Below are 22,997 nucleotides of genomic sequence, written 5' to 3' on the forward strand. Positions count from 1 at the left end.
TTTGTGAGATCTTTAGTTTTAAAAAAATACTTTATTATTCTAGGGGGAAGAATTTAAAAAATTATTTGTTCTAATATGATTGCTTTTAAGCCTGTTCTAATTGTCAAATTTTGGTCCACCAGGCCAAAATTAACTTGGAAGTCTTGCTTAAACTAAAGGGACAAAAGATGAATAGAGTTTGTTTAAATTCCAAATGGGAATCCATTAAATGGGTCAAAAGACTAGAGTGAATCTTGAAGAAACTCAAATATTCTTAGGGAGCAGAAGTGAGGCATGGGAGTGCAAAGGAATGCAAAAAGCAAGTATGGTATTTTAAGTCTGCAAGTAAAGCAAAGGAATGAAAAAAGGGAAGTATGGCATTATACATATGGAATATCAAGTGGCTTAATGTGATACAACATGCAGGTCTTCACATGGACATTTCTTTGTTCTTTTGGAATACTATGAATTTTTATAAAAATTATTCATTGTGGCATTACTATAAAGTATTTGTTGATTGAAGGGGTCAATGAAGTGGAGAGGTAATGACAGATCACCATTTATTTATTTTGGTACCCTATAGAAATTACCTAGTGTAAATAGATGGCTCAGTGGATCTAGAAGTCAGGGATGGGGTGGCTAGATGGCGCAGTGGAGAGAGCACCGGCCTGGAGTCAGGAGTACCTGAGTTCAAATCCGGCCTCAGACACTTCATAATTACCTAGCTGTGTGGCTTTGGCAAGTCACTTAACCTCATTTGCCTTGCAAAAACCTAAAAAAAAAAGTCAGGAACATCTGAGTTCCAGTTCAGCCTCAGACACTTACTGGTCAAGTCACTTATCTTTAATGCACTGGAAAAGGTATCCAGCATCTTCATGGACTCACAAAAACTTGGACAAGATTGAATGACTGAGCAACAGCACAGTAAATACCACTATGTTTTCTAGGGTAAGAAAGGTTAAGTAATGCAAGCAAGTCCTAACCAGTGCAAATAAGGAATGATGTGATAGAATTGCATTATAAGAATCCACACTGCATATTTCCAGTGGACTGGAACCAATGACCATATCTTACATAGTTATAACTTTGAGTAGTGTAGTTGAATATATGTGCTGCTTCATAGGATTCATTATCCCCACTAATCAGGATCTAACTGTATTTGTCTGACTTTCTTAACATGTAGTAGATAGACTCTTTTCATTTGTGAGATGGTTATTGCTAAATATCATGATGATTTCTAATTCTGTATTGTTGTATTCACATTGTATTCACGTAAGTTCTAAGGATGCCTAATAAGTGTGACATTCATTAGAAGAGCATTTAAAACAAAAATGTTCAACATGAAAATTAGGAGAACAAAAGGATGGTTATCTTCTATTTGAAATAATGTTTACATCCTTGGATCCTCATTTAATAATTCAATCATACCTGGATGACCTTATTGGTTATCTTACCCTTTCCATACTTCAAAATTCTAAAATAAAATGATAGAATCTTTTTGTAAAAAAGTGCAAAAATATAATGAAAACATACAGTTTGCCTTCTGGGCTCTCTCCCCTGATGCATACTTGCAAAAGGCAAGTCAGGTTCAGGTATGTCTGATGCACCATGATCCCATTTGGGGTTTTCTTGGCAGAGATATTGAAGTGATTTGGCATTTTTCCAGTTCATTTGACAGATGAGGAAATTGAAGTAAACAGGGTTAAGCCTAGGATTGCACAATTAGTAAGTGTCTGAGGTCAGAATTGAACTCAGGAAGATATGTCTTCTTGTCTTCAGGTTCAACAAGCTATCCACTGTATCATCTAACTGTCCTGGCATAATAGACACCTAATAAATACTTATTTCCTTCAATATTATCTTATACAGCTTCTTTTAGTGTGGAAGTGGGTGTATGCATGGGAGAGAATATATTATAAATTCTATTGCTATTGAGGATAACAAGGCTAAAGTTGTATCTATAGATGCAAAAGTGTGCTTGTAGTTCATACTCATGTTTGCGTTAAAAAATAAAGTGTGAACATTATTAGCATCACTTTGGTACTAGAAGAGAAAATGCTTTTAGAGATACAGCACTGGACTTGGAATCAAGAAGACCTGGGTTCAAATCTTATCTATGATGCTTTCTGGGTTTAAGTCATTAAGCATCTATTAATTTCAGGGAACACTTGAGGAATTATCTACTAAGTTGTAGGTAGGGGTATAAGTCTTTGAAGTTTCTGGATTTTTTTAATCTGTAATCATTGGACTGACTAACATTCCCAAATGATGCAAGACTCTACCACTAAAGGTTTAATTTCTACCTAAAATGATCCTATTATCTTGGGTAATGATATATAATTAAGTCTACCAACTATGTTCTCATTCTTTGTATCACTGGTTCACAGCCATATTTAGAAAGGAACAGCATATCAGTAGCCTTAGTTCTTAAAGCTTTCATTTGGGGGGGGGGGTGTATGGAACTCAAAACAATAACCCAGCTAGGCATTAATTATAAATTTCATCAAAACACAAGGATCCTTCTGTTTGACTGAGTACTTATGATAGTACATGGAGTCATGGGAAAAGCTGTAGCTGTCTTTTCCACTCTGCAACTTTTCCCAGAAGGCACCTTATAATAATAGTGAAAGATTCAAAACTTCCTTGTTCTCGGAGGCTTGTTTTACCAAATGCACTTAAGAGGGAAACATAATATATATTTTATCCATTGCAAATTTAAAGTTGTTATTGCTCTCTTCAGTTTGATGTTGCTTTCAGTTTTCTATGGTATCTCAGTTGAGTTTCAAAGTCAAGTATCTGAACCAAAGAATAGAAGACTGCTGACTATGTAGTGAGGTAAACTGATGTCCAACAATTTTTTGATTAGTTAGGGACTTTTTCACCTTCAAAGAGAGGGGTAATTTCAAAATTATAAAAAAATGGACCTTCCCTCATGTATAAGTGATCAAAGGATATAAATCAAAGGATATTTACTTTTTCAGAAGATGAAATGAAAGGTAGAATGAATAGAATGAGAGGTTGGAGCCAGAAACAGATTGTCTCTTCTTCTTATTTATATCTGCTTTACTTAGCATAGTGCACAGTGCTTAACATAAAACAGATGTTTAATAAAAGTTTATTGGCTTAGAAAGCTTGATCTCAGACATTCTGGGCAAGTCACTGAAACCTCTATAGTCCTCAGTTACCCTCTCTGTAAAATGAGAGAGCTGGACTCCATATTGCTGTCCCCATTTTTTAGATAAGGAAACAGATTCAGAAAGTTTTTAGTGATTGGTTTATGCCATTAAGGAGTGGCAGCAAAAGAATATCTCCTGGTTTCTTATATACACATAATATTCGGGCATTCTCTATTCATTTCCTGTCTTCAATTTTCCTTCCTCTCAAAATTCTGATCTAGCTTGAGACAGGAAAACTGACTCAGAGGAGTTGGGTTCAAGTTCAACTTTTGACTCTTCCTGTGTGATCTGTCCAGGTCCCTTAACTACTCTAAACCTTAGTTTCTCTATGTGAACAAATGAGTTAGTTTGATCAGATAACCCCCAAGATCCCATTTAGCTCTAAGTTTAAGAACCATGAGAGTAGAGGTGACTATTTTCTGATCAAGGTGGACCAGTGAAGATCGGGGGTGGGGAGTGGAGTGGGAAGAGAGACTCCTCAAAGGAATCTTGTCTGTCCTTGTCTTAACACCCAGAATTTTCCAGAGAGTAAATAAGGTGACTGAAGGGATGAACCCTTGTATAAGTTTGATAATATCAACTTAACCTAGGGTCATTCCTTCTTAACCAGGGAAGGTTTCGATTTACTGAGGTAGGTGAATCACTGGCTAAAGACTAGATAAGAAGTTTAATGTTTCTCTCTTAGGTCTTCTGGTAATAAGTACTGAAGAAGGATGCAAACTCCTTTGAGGGCAGGGACTACTCTGGTTTGTTTTGTGCATTGCACAATGTCTTAATAGTTCACATTTTATAAAGGCTTTATGGTATGCTAGCATTAACTAACATTATTACCCCTAAGCTTTATTACAACCTGCAATTATTGTCCCTACTCTCATGTCTTATATATGCTTTAATAATGTTATTAACATTGATAATATTGAATTGAAGTTTCAAAGAACTGAATTGACTAGGAAAGAACTGAAATACTAAGAGATAAATGAGTTCACATTTAGAGATGAAAGAACTAGCCAGTGAGTAGGTCACTAAATTGTTGTTGGTGATCTTTAAGGAATTGGAGAGAATGAGTTAGGTGGTAGAAGATAGCACATTGCAAAATGGTTTGCTTACTTTTACAAAGGGGGTGGTGGTGGTGGTAGACATTAATACACTTGATGATAGGTCCTTGAACTTAAAGGGCATCTGAATAGAAATTTTGAAATGGGTTATTGCATATTAAATTTATTATCATTTAGAAAGATGATCACATAACAGTTCTTGCCAAATTAACCCAATTTATTTTAGTGGCAGTGTTACAATAATCATATTACAAGGGAGTGAGTCATACTGACATGGTAGGCAGTAACCTAGTCTCAGAGTCAAAAGAACTTGGGTGCAAGTTCTTCCTTAGAAAAATGACAGCATGATTCCAATCACCAAAAGGTGCCCCAGGAAACCATGATTTCCATGGTAGAAGGAATTTCCTCAGAATTTCCTCAATCAGTGAAATCAAAGTTGTGGTATAGAAAGTAATAGAATTACATCACTAAGAAGGAAAGTATCATGCCCTCAGGGGTCTGTCTAGGATCCCATTCTCATCATTTACATCAAGACTTATATGAATTCTAATTTGTGGAAGACATGTTGCTAAAAAGGATATCTAATAAAGCTGAGATGGTTTGGGTGAAAGTTAAACTGGATTTGACCTTTGCCTTCTCTTTCAAGTCTGAGTTTCATTCTTTAGTTGGCTGACTGACATTCTGAGTAAGAATTTACTTTTCCTTTGTAATGATAATAATAGGTAGCATTTTTATGTTGACTCATTTGATATCCTCCCCATTTTAGGAAGAAGGAAAGTGAGACTAAAGAGGTTAAATAATTTGTTCAGAATCACGTAGCTTGCAAGCATCATAGGTAGCATTTGAGCTCAAAAGCTTCTGGCTCCAATCAATGGTTCTATCCACCAAACCACCTAATTAAATGTACTAGTTCACTGAAGTACAGAATGTCATATGGAATGTGATTTTTCTTTTTTCTTTTGTTTAAAGACCATACAACTACAAACATGTCCTTTCTTGGTTTTGGAATGTCTTGCTCATGAGACATGATGACTTTGCAAAAAATAAATTACAATAAGGGGGAAGATAGAAGAGAAAATTTTCACTCATCTGGAAGCAGGAAAAGAGGAAGAAGGTAATGGAACCCAATTTTTCACATGGGAAAAAATGACAATTGACTATGAAAGAAGGTTTGTCATCCCCATATTAACAATGAATTCTGGCAGTTTTAGTTTGATTTTCCTAATGGCTTGTTTAATACCCAAATTGCAAATTTAAATATGATCCCAGTTTTAGTCACACTAAGAGGTAATTTCAGTGTTGCCTCAATTACCAGACATATTTTATTATGGCTTATCATAGTTACTTGGAATGGAGAGATTATAATTGAATCTTTCTCCCTTTGCACAGATCAGGGGTTTGAGCCCAAGTTTCACATGGCTGAATACTCTCTAATTACTGAATTATGAGGGCAGAGACCTAAAGACCTGGGCAGACCAGGGCGATTATGTGTGTGTGTGTGTGTGTGTGTGTGTGTGTGTGTGTGTGTGTGTATCTTTTCCCAATCAATTTTAATAGTATTATAAACCTTAACTACCCATTAAACATCAAACAAGTTGAGATATTTTAGATGCTGACAGTTTTGCATCAGAAATAGCACATTGTATGATGATTACCATTAACTGAAATGCAGGTAACAGCATGTGAGAAAAAAGCTTGAGCTCAGATAAATTCGATTCTAGTCCTGGTTTTACCACCAACTAGAAGTGAAGATAAGGAAATCATTTAACCCAAAGTCTTATTTTAGGGATGAAGAAACTGAAATCTAGCATTTATATGATGTGTAGACTGTTCCAGGCTCTAAGTTAAGCATTTTTTTACATAAATTATCTTAGTTGTTCCTGTGACTTATCCAAGGTTCCAGAGCTTACATTAGTTGAGGCTCAAATCTAAGTCCTCTGAGTCTCAGGCCAGCATGTTGTTTACAATTCACAGTATCCCTTCACTTTATTTTTACCACTTTTATTAGGAAGCTGTCACTTATTTGCTGTTTTATTTTCCTCAATGAATAACTTATGTCATTTTTAACATAAGAATATTTTTTCATATTCTACCTCTTACTGAATCTTCCCTCATAATAAATAAATTTAACAGGAGTAATCAGGAGAATTTCTCCATCTGTTAAGGCAGCATATCTTTCGTGAAGCTTGGCAGACCCACTTAGGTCTGCTCATTGGGAGATAACCTCATTAAGATCAGGGGGTTCCCCTAATTATACCTAAAATCCAACCAAAATAAAACAACCACATGTGTAGTTTTCTCCTCATTTTTATGAAAGGGGAGAAGTAGTCTTGTTCCTTTTCTCTCTTTATTGGTCATTGCCATTGGTTTGAACTCAGGAACATTTTAATATTGTTATTAGGTACAGTATTAGAGTCATATATACTATTCCCTTGGTTTTATTCTTCTTACTCAGAATCAATTTTTTGGCATTTCTCTATTTCTCAGAATTCCACTTATTCACCATTTTTATACCACATTAATTTTGGAGATCTAGAACAGGGATACCCTCATTTTAAATTTGTGGAAGCTGTGACCCAGAATGATTTGTCCAAATGGGTTTTGAACCCAAGCTCTCTTACTTCAAAACCAATGTTCTTTCCACTAAACCAAATAATGTTTCTTCTGTTACCGAAGACTGTGATACCACTGAATGAACAATGATTTTACAGTCAAAAGATTCTGATTTCATATCCTGTCTTTTACTTACTACCTATTGACCTTGGGTTTTACAAATAAGTTACTCATTTGTAAAAATGAGGGGGTTAGACTAAATGACCCTTGAGACCCTACCCACTTCAAATCTATGTTTATTTCAAAATTTATTCAATTATTCAATTTGATGGACATCTTTGCTTCCAGGTTTTCCCATTAGGAATGTTGCTCCAAGTATTTTGTTGTCTAGAGTAGATATTTTTTGTTACTGACCATCTCAGGAATGGTTTGACTACAGTATGTCATTATATTTCATTCTCTAATGCTAAAAGGAAGTAATTTTGTCTGTAGAATTCATTATTCACAACAGTTTGATCTGCTTATCATTTTTTCCTTTATGTTTTATGAAAAGAAAACATGAGTTAGGGATAATAATGGATTAAGATTATAGAATTTATTTCTCTACTGACTGATTCTTGTAAATCACTACATCTCCTTAGAACTCTGTTCTCTTAACTTTCCTGAAATTAATCAATAGTTATTAACTGCCTCATTTTTTGATAAAGTTGTTTGAAGGTGGCACAGTAAATAGAGTTCTGGACCTGGATTCAGGAAGGCTCAAGTTTCTGAGTTCAAATCTGGTCTCAGACACTTAACTTGCTTGATTCTGGGTAAGTTCTTTAACTCTGTTTGCCTCAGTTGCCTTATCTGTCAAATGAGTTGTAGAAGGAAATGACAAACCATTCCAACATCCTTGCCATGACCCAAATGGGGTAATGGAGATTTGCACAGAATTGAAACAACTCAACAAAAACAATCACAAAGTTACTTAATTGCTAAGAGATCATTTACAGGCTTGAATAAAATTGTAAAACTTGATGCTCTATTTAAATTCTAAAAATCACTATTACTACCATTCCTTCTGTGTAAAATTCAAATTTATTTTTGACATTCAGTCCTTTGTAATCATCTCACTCCCACCAACCTCATCCCAACATTTCTCTGAAGGATTTTATTTTGGTTTTGTTCAGTGACTTTTCATTCCAGCTCTTTGAGAATTCTATTTGGAGTTTTCTATGTAAGAATACTAAAATGATTTGCCATTTCCCTTTTAAAGCTCATTTTACAGATGAGGAAATTGACTTGCCCAGGGTCACATAGCTAGTAAATGGGTGCTTTACTAAATGTATATTCATTGATTTGTCAGTCTTTTTTCACTCCTATTCTTGTTTCTTATGCTCTAACTGATCTGTTGTTGTCTCCCAAACAGATCTTGCAGTTCTTTGCTTGTATAATTCTCTATGTTATTCGCTTCATTCCTAGTTCTGGACCATCCACTGTCCTACAATTTCCATACTTCAAATTCAACTCAGATGCCACATCTTCCCCGAGTCCTCATTAGTGATCTTTTCATTTCAGTCAGAAAACATACACAAACGCGATGCATCTCATTAATGCATTTCTCATGTATTATTCTGTATTATTACTTCCTGTTTGTGTGACTTACTTCTGGCCTTTCACCTCATTGTAGCCACCATCAAGATCAGGATAGCAAATTACCTAATGTTTTCATGTATCTAAGTTACTATATCAGTATTCTACATACAATATATCCCTTAATGATATCAGGAGGTCAACTTGAACTTTGCTCCAGCATGGTAACAAGGGATAATACAAAGTCCTGCCCTAAGACAGAGTTTTACTTTTTTTGTCCCATTCCCCAAAGTTTCCCACAAACACTTTGTCTTTTCTCCTTTCCCAGCCCTGGGATACCATTTCTTCTCTAATCTCTTTCAAGGAGTTGGTGTTTCTGGGAATGTTTTCTTGTGCCATGGTTTTAGGAAAGGGAGTAGGGGTTAGACATGACAATCTCTCTCCCTAGAGGCCTTGTGTCTCAAGTTGCAGATATTCTCTTCAGGCTTTTCTTTTCCCCCCAATTAAATTTTTCTCAAGTGCCCAAGCTCCAGTCACAGTTTGGACACAATAATAATTCTGTCATCATCATCATTCCCATTATCATCATCATCATCATCATCATCATCACCATCATAATCACCACCAGCACCACCACCATTATTATCAACATCATCATAATCATATCATCATCATCATCATCGTCATCATCATCATCATCATCATCATCATCATCATCATCATTATCATCCCAGTTCCAGAATAATGTCATTCTTCATAGAACTTGAATATTTATGAAGCATTTTTCTCACAAAAATCCTATGAGGAAAGAAATACAGATATTATTCTCACTATCTTACAGTTCAGGAAGCAGAAGCAGACAGAAGTTAAATGATTTTCCCAGGGTCACATTGCTATTAAATGTCTGACACTGGATTTAAAATAAGTTTTCTTGTTACTCCAAGTCTAGAACTTTACCCACTTTACCATCTGGCATCCCCATTATGTGACTTGCCCATGGTCATTATTATGAATAATTTTCTGAGGTGGGATGATAGTTCCTTGTTCCTTACTTCTTTGCACTTTGTCAAATTGTTGAAATCAGCAGTTTTGAACCTTTGATAATAAGGCAATTGGGTATTAGAATCACAAGAGAGTATATTTACTCTGGACCGCAACAATTGTTGTCCCTAAAGGGTTATTTCCTGTTCCTTCTGTGTTATTGTTTTAAAGGTCAGATTTCAGGCTCACAGGTCTGTTACAAAGAAGTGATGCAATGTTGCAAATGACATGAATGGACATGATTAGATTCATGATGATTTTAGATTTGAAATATCTCCTAATCCATGGGATTTTCTGAGACCAGTTTGAAACAAGCAGGCATGAATTTGATAATTCTTTATTTTTCTTTTTTTCTGCCTGAAAAAAATCTAAACAATGTGCCCCTTCTTTTTTAAAAAAAATTATTTATGTAAGGCAATGGGATTAAATGATTTGCCCAAGGTCACACAGATAAGCAATTATTAAGTATCTGAGACTACATTTGAACTCACGTCCTTCTGACTCCAGGGCTGCTGCTCTATTCACTGTGACACCTAGCTGCTCCCCATTTGGTCTCTTCTTGATAACCCTGGAGAAATCTCAACTAGTCTCTTAGGAAAATTAAACATGAAGAACATATATACTATAGCAATTTCAAAAATAATTTTATTATAATTATGTTTATTAAAATTGTGTTTTCTATTTGAAAATTATTCATAGATTTAGAGATAGGTTTGTATGTTGGATGTCTTCCAGTCTAGTCCTTTTATTTTGTAGCTAAAAAAGTGAGATCCAGTGATATTAAGTGACTTGCCCAGGGTTGGGCAAATAATAGGTATCAGAGGTAGGACTTGAGCCCAGATCCTCTGTCTTCAGAGTCATTGATCTTTCTACTGCATACAATTTTGTTTAATTAAAATTTTATCTTATTTTTCCAATTACATGCTATGGCAGTTTTTCAACATTCATGTATTTGCAAATTTTTGAGTCATACATTTTCTAGTGCCCTCTCTTCCCTCTTCCTTCCCTATGGCTGTGAACAGACTGGTAAAAGTTGTCCAAGTACATTTGTGTTTAACATATTTACATATTAGTCATTTTGTATAAGAGGAATTAGAATTAAGGGGAAAGAATGAAAACTATTAATTAGGAAGGGAAAACATAAGAGAAATTTTTAAAAAATGAGTATAGTATAGATTCAAATTTCAGGTTTTTTTCCCTCTGGATGTGGATGACATTGTCCTTAATGTCTCAGGGTTGTCCTTGATCTCTGAATTGTTGAAAGGAGTTATATCCATCTCTATTGTATACTTTTAAAAGATTGCTATAACAGAAGTAGAAATTATGCTACAGCTGACTACAGCCAAGGGTCTGCTGTCATAGCAGTATTTTTATAAAATTTCCTTTCCTCATTGACTTTTATAAAAAAAGTATTTTTGAATGAAAAATACAGAGATATGACAGAAAATATGGTACTGCTTCCCTTATCTGATTATGATGGACCTTGTTTTTGGTAAGCTTTAACTAAAGCAAAATCAATAAGCATTTACTGCATGCCTACTGAGTTTGAGGGACTATGCTAAACAATGAGAATAAAAGAAAGCCAAAAGATAGTCCTTGCTCTCAAGAAGTTCACAGTCTAATTGTGGAGACAACATGCAACTAAATTCAGATAAGATATATCCAAGTTAACTTGAAGATGATCTTCAAGAAAAAGCACTAGCATTGAGTGTTTTTTAATTGATTGACTATTGGTCAACCTTTGACAGACAATAGAATAAATACTGTTGTTTTGGAATGGAGAGAGATTTGACAAAACCAGTAGGTCACCATGGCTGCAATCCATGTATAGCATTAGGTCATTCAATGTCTTCTTTCAGTGTATCTAATTGGAAGTATTGGGAGGGACCATATACATTTATCTAGCCCGTTTCTCTCATTTAACAGTTGATAAAATGAGATTGTGTAGCTTATTCAAGGTCAGATAAAATATACAAAGTTGATAGAAATAAAATTCTAATTGAAGTCCCTCTACACCACATCTAGAACCCTTTATACTAGATGACACTGTTGGAAGAATTTTTTTTTTTGTTCCTATACTTAGTGTCTAAGGCAGTGTCAGCCACATAGGAGGTCTGTACATGTTTAATGAATTGAATTGACATTATTTTCCAAAATGTAATTGCTATATAAATTGCCATCACACTGAAAACAGGCATGGCTTTGCTAGTTCAGAAAAAAATGATGAGGAATTAAAAAGTTTACTAGAAGCAGCAAATAAATACAATAATAGCAGGAGGAAATATTGTGATATTTGGTGCATATGTTTAAATTGGATTTAATAGCAATACTTTGTTGGTGAATTCCTGAAATCTTTCATGAATGTACCAGCTGTTAATTAACCAGGAACCTCTGGGATAGAATGCATAAGGCAAAAAAGGTTAAGTGATTTACATAGGATAACACAGTTACTAAGTGTCTGAGGTCAAATTTGAACTCAAGTCTTACTGACTCTAGGCCCAACATTCTATCCACTGTGCTACCTAGTTTGAGATTGTTTTTTACTGTATTGCTGGGGTAGAGACATCTGGTACTAATAGAGAGCAAAAAACTTTTAGTAAATGTTTCTAATTGTGTGCCAAATTAACTATAGATAGAAAGAAAGAAAGAAAGAAAGAAAGAAAGAAAGAAAGAAATAGAGATAGAGATATGATAGATAAAGATAGATGTATATGTGTCTGAAACATAAAATAAATTACAATAGGCCCCAAACAAAACTCTTCTTTTGGTTTCTTTAAAAATACTTGTGCTAAACTTCTGGACTTTCTTTAATGTAATGATGCATATTGAAATGCGATTAAAACCATTCCCAACAGGAAAATTCCACCAACTCTAATGTCTGGTGAATATCTACATGGAATAATGAACCTTTGTCAGACTGTATTTGGGTTTTTCTTTTAAGCTTTGGAAAAATGATTAACCAGCTGAAAGATATACACAGACAGAGCAATCACACAAGACAGACAGATTTTAGTGCAGAATTTCTCTTGGACAAAACAGGACCATCCTGACAGCCAGAAATCTTTGCTCAGGAAACTCAGGAAGGACTGTCTAATAACACTTGAAAATGTGAGCATGCTCCACAGATGTTTCAAAATGCAATTCTCTAATGGAAAAATACTCTACTCCCTGTGGTAGAATAGAATAGCAGAACTGGAAGCAATCTCAGTGGCATCTTTCCCTAATTCCTGGCAGGTTGCCTTCATTAGCCTGAAGGTAACATAATGTTTATCTTTTACTGAATCTTTGATTACTTTTAAATCCTCAGTTCTCAATAAACTGCCATTGAATTTATGCTTAAAGAATATCAGGGGATAGTAAGTCCTTGATTATAAAGTTCATAGATTTGGAAGAAGTGCTTAGATATTTTATTCAAACTTTCTATTTTCTGAGGGATGTACTAGTTATCTCCATGACAGTAACTAATCCAAGGTCAAACAGAAAGTTTGTAACAGGAGGGGCATGTTCTGGTTCCAACTCTGACTCCTGTCTTGGTCATCACCCTACTAGTTCATGCTTTTAAAAGAAATTATTCATTATTTTTTGAAATACAATTGTTACATTGCTTAAATTTCTTTTAAGTAAAATCCACATATTGTCCCTCCCAGAGTCTCCCATATAACAAGAAAAAAATTAGAGAGGAAATAAAAAAAACAATTAGCAAAATTGATAAATTGTTGAAAAAGTCTTAAATAGATGCACAGTTGTGAACCTTTTATCCCTCCAGAGGAAAAGTTTTTCATTGGGGCCAACTTTATAATAATTTTTCAATGTAATTATTCACTTTCAATTGCTTTGTGGTGATTCCTTCTGTTTACAAGGCAGTCATCATTTATATTGTTTTCTTGGTTCTGCTCAATTCACTCTACATCAATTCATATTAACAAACTAAATTCTAAAGAAATGAAGAAGCCTGAGGTTTTTTCCCTCCTTGTTGCTGAGTCTTATGCTGTTTGAAACCAGGCATTAAAACACCAATTTTTGAAAACTTTACTGCAAGAGTTCTGGCATAATTTTTCTTTAAATTGAAGAATTCTACCATTAAAAAAATTATACCCACTGGTAAAGAGAGAAAGATTAGAGGGACCTGGAGAGAATTCTGGGATATATCCAAGCATAAAGGGTGGAATGTGGAAGATGAACCTTGAAGGACCACTGAGGATTGTTTTGACAAATAGGAATAGAGCAACAATGTAATATTGTCAAAAAGACTCAGGAGGGGCAACTAGGTGGCGCAGTGGATAGAGCACTAGTCCTGGAGTCAGGAGTACCTGAGTTCAAATCCAGCCTCAGACACTTAATAGTTACCTAGCTGTGTGGCCTTGGGCAAGCCACTTAACACTATTGCCTTGCAAAAAAATTCAGGAAGAAGAAAATATACAAAAGGAGAGGATCAGACACTTCAGAGGTCAAAAAAAGAAGACTGGAAAAAAGATAATTGAATTTAGCAACAAATATTTCACTGGTGACCTTGCAAAAAGAAGTTTCAGTCAAGTGATGCAGAAGGAAGCCAGGTTGCATGGTGTTGGGAAGTTATTAGAAGTTAAGGAAGAGGAAATAGCATGGGTTGAAGTTTCTCCTAGGAGTTTGATTGTGAAGGGAGGGGGGGGGGAGAATTAAAAACCTGAACAAATGGTAGAACAAAATGAAGAATTTCTTTTTAAAGAATAGAAGATAAATGGGTATGTTTGTAGACAACAAGGAAGGTATACATAGATATAAGATGCTGAAAATTAGGATGAATAATTGAAATAATGATTGAGGAGCCAAAAATTTTGGAGAAGATTGAATAGTTTGAGATAAAAGGCATAGATGGGGATTGAAGAACCATTTCAACTAGACCAATTTAGACCCATAAATGGTCTAAATAAAAAGTTTTCAAAATAAGAATAGCAAATTATTAGCAAACTTGAAATATTGATTCTAATCAATAACAATAGGATATTATAAAAATAAAAGCAAGCAAATTGGCAAAGATAACTTATAGAAATAATTTTGAAGGCATTTTGGAAAGAGGTGCACTAATTCAGTGGTGTTGTTGGAACTAAATTTTTGTGATATTTTTAAATAACATTTTATACATAAAGATCTCCCTGATCCCATATGCTAATGTATTCAACTGATTTCCTTATATTTTTATAAATGCTTTTATGCATATAAATTTATATATATATTTATATAAAATATATACTTATTTTCATAGAAATTGCCTCTAGATAGAAAGAAATATCTTTTGAGGGTATAAGGAGTGTTTAATTTTTGTCACTGTATCACTAGGGTCTAGCACACATTTCTAAGCATATAGTAAGTACTTAATAAATTTTCCTTGATTATATCTTCAGAATTTCATTTTTGTAAACTTGTCATCTCTGTCGTTATGACTTTATAAAACTTCAGTCTTCAGAATTCTATTTGTCCTTCCTTGTAACTCTCCCCAAATTTGAAATTTGCTCTCCCAAATCTAGTGTGCAAGTCACACAATAACATACCTTTTTTCTCCTTTTTTTATCTAATTTTATTTACAAGAGTAATTTTCTGTTTCTGGCATAGTTTAAGATTGAACTGAAATGTATTTATCAATTTTCACCTAGTAAAATGTAAACAATACTGGGTTGAGCCTAATTTAATCTTTCTGTGATGATTCAAAAGTACTTCATACTTCTTCATTGCTTCCAGATCATGTCTATGAATATCAATTGTAGTTGTGCTGAAATAGAGGTCCTTCAAACTCTATAGTTGACTAAATGAAAGATCAAGACTTTCATTATATTGTGCTGGTCTCCTGTAAAGATACTGAACCTTTTTTTGGCCTGTTCTAATTTTTGCCTAGGATGGGGGTGGTGCTTGAAAGGATCAAAAAATTGTAGAGAAGACAAAAAAAAGTACAAGGTAGGCTTCAAGAATATCTGAATAATAATCATGAAATTCTATAATAATTCTATAATAAGCAGAGAAAACATTGAATTCTATAAAAACAAATAGCAGTAACATGTAGTGGAAAGAATACCAAACTGGGAAATAGAGTTGTGGTTCTGAATCTCAGTTCTGTCAGTGAGATTCATGACTCTGGGCAAATCAAGTCATTTATGTTCTTTGGAATTCAGTTTCCTCATTTGGTATATAATTCAGTCCAATTAGTTGATATTTAAAAATTCCTTCCAGTTCTAAAATCAGTGTCATGCCCCTTTACAGCAATATATTATCATACTTTTCATGAATTTTATATTATGCTAATGAGAAAATCCAGAGCTGACATCAATGAAAACATAGTGAAGTGTTCAGGATTAGTATGGAAGTGTGTTAGGATTCCATTCAAATTTCATTATTCCCAAGAGTGATAATGTTTCTCTTCTAAAAATGATATTACTAGCACAGCTAGTGACATAAGGATTTTTGTTTTATTTTGATTTGAGTTTTCCTTAAGTTTTAGTCAAATGGAACTATATTTTCAAACTGGGAGAAAAAAATATGAAAATATTTTTTAGAAAAAGATTAAAAACCTTATTTTCCAGTACTAAAGTAGTAATTTACATTTCCATAGTTTCAAGATTCTAACACCATCATTTCAAAAACTATCTCTGCTGAAATTTTAGGAGGAACCATCCAGGACCCTGCATCCTGAGAGATCTAAGATGTTTCTCCTTACCCCCCAGGCAACTGGTACTGCTCCTTCTCCTCTCCTTTGCACCCAGAAAAGTAAGTTCTTGGTAATGAAGTCCCTCACTCTATCAAGTAATTCAGAATCAGAAAATAACACTGAAGAATCTGTATTACCATCTACCTTGTACTGAAATGCAAATTCACTGGTCATTTTTACTAGTCCTTCAGCTGAAACTTCCTATATGTGTTCTTTCCCCCATTAGGATGGGAGCTCGCTGAAAGAAAACACTACCTTGATTTTCAATTAGTGTCCCCAATACTTAACATAGTGCTTTGATCTAGTATTTTTTTGAACATCAGTGTTGTGGTTATGAAAAATGAAATCCAAAAAGAATAATCTCAAGTGACTAGACATTACCAAAACACATCACAACCTGATTCTAGTATTCTCTCTCTCTCTCTCTCTCTCTCTCTCTCTCTCTCTCTCTCTCTCTCTCTCATTATTTTACTTCTTAATTCATTCATCTATTTTGTTATGCAGGAGGATAAAATAAACTCTACTGCTTAATGTATTTGGAGGGGCGGGGGCGCAGCTAGGTGGAGCAGTGGATACAGCATCAGCCCTGGAATCAGGAGGACCTGAGTTCAAATCCAGCCTCAGACACATAATAATTGCTAAGCTGTGTGACCTTTGGCCACTCACTCTTAACCCCTTTGCCTTAAATTAAAAAATAATCTCTTAAAAATTATGTATACAGAGATTGGAATAGGTATACCCTCGTTACTTTTAACTTATGCAAGAATTAGACATAACACAGAAAATGGTAGTTACATGTTCTTTACAAATTTTAGGAAATGCAAATCCCTGATCTTTTATGGGATTTCAGCTTATCTAAATAGAGGCAAATCGAAAGTTTGAAGCTAGAATAATGTACACATAAATTAATACAATTTTGTTATGTTTGCTTGATAAATGAATGAATGAACTAAATGAATGCCAAAATAATTTATTAATTTGCTCCCTACAACAATGTTTGTGCTCAGAATACAAATATAAAGGTATCATAGCTTTTACCCTAAAAAACGCTTACATCTACTTGGACTGGAAAGTCATAGGGAATGTTGATGAATGGAATATGCTTGATAACACTGAATGCCAAATACTAAATCTAAAGATTGTTTTATAAATTTTTATAAAGATTGTTAATAACACTTGCATGCCACATTTTTATTAAAAATAGCAACAAGTGGCAGCTAGGTGGTGCAGTAGATAGAATACTGGCCCTGGAGTCATGAAGACCTGAGTTCAAATTTAGCCTCAGACACTTAAAACTTACTTAACTGTGTGACTTTGAGTAAGTAGCTTAATCCTATTGTCTTGCAAAAAGAAAAATAGCAATGAAGATGTTATTTTCATCCTATTTGTTTTGTTTATTTTATTTCATTTAACTAGAAAAACAAAACATATAGAAAATTTATAATGTTGAGATTATGGTGTGATTACCCTGGATAGATCTATTAAATTGAGTGGAAAATACTGTATCTGAAATATGAATGAAGTAGCAGTCAATATCACTTTAAAAATATGTCAGGATTTATCACTTGAAACTACAAATATAGGCGTCCTAGGTAAAAGTGAGACCATGGGGGAAAGTTTAGTTCTTCTGAATCATTTATATTCTTTTGAAATGATCACACTGGGTTTAGATATTTGCCTCACTTAGAAATTAAAAAAAAAATTTTAGTTTAATAATTGACTTTTCATTGAGAGTCTCACAAGGCCTGGAAAAGATAGAATCAGGAAGAATGATGTGCTAGCTATCATTCAGTGAGATAATGGTGTAAATGATGAATTTGGGTGTGACTGTTCAGCTCAGTCATGCTTCTGGCATGCTGACAACTATTGAGAAGATCTCCAAGAGTAACCCAAATACACAATTCAACAAATAGCACTGCTTTGGAGTAGTATAGAAGCAGAATGTCAGATTTGGATGGTACATTAGAAATCACTTAGTCCAATTCCTTCATTTTACTGATGAAATACCTGAGACCAAGAAACCCAAGGTCATATTATATGGGCAAGAGCAGAACTAAGACTAGATCCTGAATGAACAGTTCCCTTCATTGTGTTTTCTAAGTAATTTTGAAGATAGGCTAAATTTTTGAATAAATTTGATGAAGGTCATATTTGAAAAAAAAAGTGAAAGCACATTTGTCCTGGTTACTCAGAGATCAGAGAACAATTAAATATGCTTTTTGTATATCATATCCCATCTCTACAAGAAACTCAGAAGAATGATTAAAATTAGTATTTCTACAAATTCTGGAGTTTTTCTTGAAATTGAGTCCAAATCTATGTCCTTACAACCCTACCTTTTGTTTCTAATGATAATCTCTTGGACCTAATAAAAAAATCTTCCCCATAAGGATTCACTGACTCCTAAGGATGTTGACACCCTTAATCCATGTAAATCAAAAGGATGGGGAATTTCAGTTTGTGTTGTAAAGGACAAAACTGTTATCCTGGCCAGTATAGTATTAGGGTATAGTGGCACAATTCTTTCCCTCATTGTAGTTACCTTACTTCTATTAATAGATTCTAATGACAGTTCATCTTTGCCTTCCCAAGTCACATTGATAACTCAAATTAAGCTTTCAGTTTCCCCCAAAGCAGTTTTTTCCCCTAAATCAATTAATAAACATTTATTAAGCACCTTCTAGGATCTAAGTCCCATGCTAAGTGTTGAAATTACAAAAAAAGAGGCAAAAGATAGTTCTGCTCTGGAGGATCTTACACACCAAACAGAGAGACAACATTCAAATATTCATATATTTAAATGTGTAACTCTATGCATATGCAAAGCAAACTATGTACAAATTAAATAGGGAAAAAACTAATAGAGAGAAGCCTTAGATTGAAGAGGGTTTGGGGAAGGCTTCAATCAAAAGCTTAAATTTTAGTTGGTACTTAAAGATCACCAGAGAATTCAGTATTCAGAGTAGAGGAGAGAAGGTATTCTGGGTATATAGGAAATCCAGAGAAAATGCAGGTAGGGTAGAGATGGAGGACTTTGTTATTGTTTTCTTTTGTGGAACTGTCGATAGGCCAATGCCACTGGAAGAAAGATGTAAGGTGATTGGAAATGTAGCAGAGGGTAAGCTTATGAAAGGCTTTGAATAACAAACATAACATTTTATATTTGATTCTGGAAGAAATGAAGAGACAATGGGGTTTATTGAGTGAAGTATTCATTATTGGTTCTAAGTTTAAGGAAAATCACTTTTGTGGCTGAATAAAGTTGATAGAAAATTGACTTTTAGCCTAAGTATGACATGAATTCAAGTCTGATACATATCGACACTATGATCCTAAGTCATGAACCCCTCAGTGACCTAGGCTGTTCTCTAAGACTAAGATTCTCAGAAATGAATACTTACATTGGTGAAAGAAGTGACTTACTAAAGAATTTTCCTATAGCAATAAATGAAAGTCTAGTTCTTATCTCATGCAGTTAAAACTCACTAGCCCTGTGTAAAAAGGAAATGATTTTAGTTAGAGGTGAGCATTTTGGTATCTTAAAGTTTGAAAATCACATTTACAAATTACACCTGTAATCTCTTCTGATCCTTACAATGATTAATACTTCAATTATTTAACTTGGACTTAGATTTGAATTCCGCATCTACCACTTACTACTTGTGTGACTTTGGGTAAATCGTTTAATCTTGGTGTTCTCAGTTTCCTCCTATGTAAAAGAAGGTGTCAAATAATGTGAATTGCATATTGCAGCATGCAAACTGAGACTGTATTTTATTTATCTTTTTAATTTTTAATTTAATTTTTAATTTTTTTATCAACATTTTAAATATTTCCCAGTTCTAGTTTGACTCTAGGAAATTTGGGAGCTATCATAGCCTGGGTTTTGAGTTTGATACATCTGGACTAAGTGACTTCTAAAGTTTCTTCTAGTTCTAAATTCATGATTTCTATGGTTTGGAATTTAAATTGATCTGGACTTAGATCACTCAGGGTAAACTCTGCAAATGCTTTCATTTTTCTGACATTGTCCTGCTTGGTTGCATGAAATTCACAGATCCTAAATAAGTGGTCACTACCCTGAAGAATTGTGAGCTCATCATTGTGGCAACTTAATGATAAGAATAGTGACTGGACTTAGGATTTCATTAGTTTATAGACCTACAGTTTGACAAAACTTTCTAAGAAATTGTGACTTTCTTGGGGCTACACAGTCGATGTGAATAGAAGCAAGGACTTCCTGAGTGAAACCAGGTCTCTATCCACTATATCATACTGTCTTATGATTTACAAAATTCTTTATGCGCTGTTGTTGTTGTTGTTGTTGTTACTGAACCTCTGTGACCCCATTTGGTATTTTCTTGGCAAGGATACTGGAGTGGTTTGCCATTTCCTTCTCCAGTTCATTTGACATATGAGGAAATTGAGACAGTTTGCTCAGGGTCAAACAGTAAGTACCTGAGGTAAAATATGAACTCACAAAGATGTCTTCCTGACACTCTATCCATTGTACCATCTAACTGCTTCCAATTCATTACATACATTATTTAATTTGATCCTCATTAATAAGTCTAATAATGTAGATTCTATTATTATCTTTAAATGAAATATAAGAAAACTAGGGTTCAGGTCTGTCACCTATAAGACTTGAATCCATAGTATTTTACACACTATGCCATGCTTTTCATCTCTTTTGTTCATTTTAGCATGTATAAATAAAATAAAATAGTCATCCCCTTCTTATATGTTGGCAATATTTTTTACAGTAAGTTCTGATGCCATTTTTATTAAATTTCAAGTTTATCAGCAGAAGGAAAACATAAAAGCATACCCTTCTTGGAAGAGATGAATGGCACATGTGTTTTGGTGATCCTAATTAGAGAGGACACATAAACATGAACAGAAATACTATATAGTTTATCCTCCCCTAATTCTATGCTCTTGAAATTCTCTAACATTCTCTTGTGTCTGAGAAAAAAACAAATTACTGTTATAATTACCCACTACTACTCTTTTGACATATTCTGGCACTTACTCATCTTCTAAAAATAATTAGTCAGATTACTTCCCTTTAAATGCTTAGAAGGCTGTAAGAAAAAAAGTTAGGGGCTTGCAGGGGTCACCATTGCTTGTGGTCATCACTGGAATGAATCACAAGGAACATCATGGTAGTCACACTGATGATATATCTGAAACTATGCTCAATTTTTCTACATTCTATTTTCTTTTTACTTTCAAAAAAAATCAAAGAGAAATTTGAACAGATATTGACATCTTTGTATTGGGGCCAAATTTCTAAAGTTAAAATGTTTTGGACTTTCTTTCAAAAGTCAATCCAGGCACAGTATTTTATTAAAATAATATGAAATCCCCCTATGTCAGAACAATTTGGAAAATCCCAAAGTCTAAGTTTTATAAGGAAGTGAAACTCAGAATTTGAATGTTTTGTCATCCTCTCTTGCTTAAAATACAATATCAAAGTCCAGTCACCACCCTTTCCAGTTCTAAGAAAAATGGAAAGTTTGAGCAAATAGTTCTATTTATTTTGGTTGAATCAGAGGCCAGTTGTTGAAACCAATATGCAAACTAGATTGGGCCCCTAGAATGAGGTTGACTACATCTTCCCTCCAGAGTACCAATAAAGAGTTGGAGTTATTTTTATTATGCTATTGACTGGAACCCCCATTCTAATATTTTCTCCCCAATATCTATCATTGGTTAAATTATTATTAAATTATACTATTGATTGACCCAGTAATAAGCATTCCACTATCATTTATCCAATTAACATGAAATGACTTTTGCTAAAGGGATATTTATAGAGTAGGTATCACAAGAAATGAAATTACAAAGCATTTACCCAATTGTGTCTGATTCTTTGTGAACTTGTGGACCATAACTTCAACTTGTGTTGAATCTTTTTTTTGTTTATTTTGTTTATGTCTGTTTGTTTTGGTTTGTTTGTTTTGGCAAGGATATGGGAGTGGTATGCCATATCCTTTTCCAGTGGATTAAAGTAAACAGAGGTTAAGTTACTTGTCTAGGGTCACTAGTTTCTGAGTCTGGATTTTAACTCAGATCTTCCTGACTCTAGCCTATGCATTTTCCTGAAGTTCTACTCTGCCCTATATCACTTTGCTATATCACTACCAAAGTGATAAAAATATTCATCTATCAATTCATTTATGACTGTAACCTCACTGATAGATAAAGATACTCTCCCTTGCTTGTAAGACATATCTTGGTATTGAGGCATTGCTGGATTCCCAAGCATATTCCTCACTATAGTCAGCTTCTAGAATACTAGTATGGACTCTAGTTCCTACACTTCTGATAACTTGTTCTTCCAATCTTTCATAGTTTATAGGACTGTATATACATGTAATATGTATTTCTTCAACTAAGAACAGGAAATAATATATCACTCAACAACTCAACATTTATTAAGTATCTATTATGTGACAGATACTGTGCTAAGGGATAGGGATACAAAAAGAGGCAAAAGATAGTTCCTGCCCTCAAGGAGCTTATGATCAAATGCAAAGAGGCTAAGAAAAAAGATACCATGACTTCATGGCTATGTATAAGTCTGAGTGAGGAGAATAACAACAACAACAACAATAACTGACGTTTATACAGCACTTAATATATGCTAAGTGTTATACCAAGAACTTTATAATTACTATCACATTTGTTCTTTCTAACAACCCAATAAGGTAGGTGCTACTATTATTCCTTTGTAATAGAAGAAACTAAGGTATAGAGGGATTAAATCATTTCAGTTGTGCTTGACTTCATTTTCACATTTGCAGTTTTCTTGACAAAGATACAAAAGTGATTTACCATTTCCTATATCAATTCATTTTCTGATGAAGAAGTTGGGAAAAAAAGGGTTAAGTAAGTGGTTTACCCAGGGTCACACAACTAGTATCAAGGGCCAGA

The 22,997-nt window shown here is 34.1% G+C and overlaps 1 long non-coding RNA gene across 1 annotated transcript; it reads left to right on the top strand.

The window, feature by feature from the left end:
• The first annotated feature begins 2,528 nt into the window (after positions 1 to 2,528).
• LOC141487884 (uncharacterized) lies at positions 2,529 to 16,517 on the top strand. Its single transcript, XR_012468535.1, has 2 exons — positions 2,529 to 5,324; positions 16,012 to 16,517. It is a non-coding gene; the product is annotated as an uncharacterized LOC141487884 (long non-coding RNA).
• Positions 16,518 to 22,997: the final 6,480 nt, after the last annotated feature.

This window comes from Macrotis lagotis, chromosome 5 (genome assembly GCF_037893015.1).
Source record: "Macrotis lagotis isolate mMagLag1 chromosome 5, bilby.v1.9.chrom.fasta, whole genome shotgun sequence".
Classification (NCBI taxonomy): domain Eukaryota; kingdom Metazoa; phylum Chordata; class Mammalia; order Peramelemorphia; family Peramelidae; genus Macrotis; species Macrotis lagotis.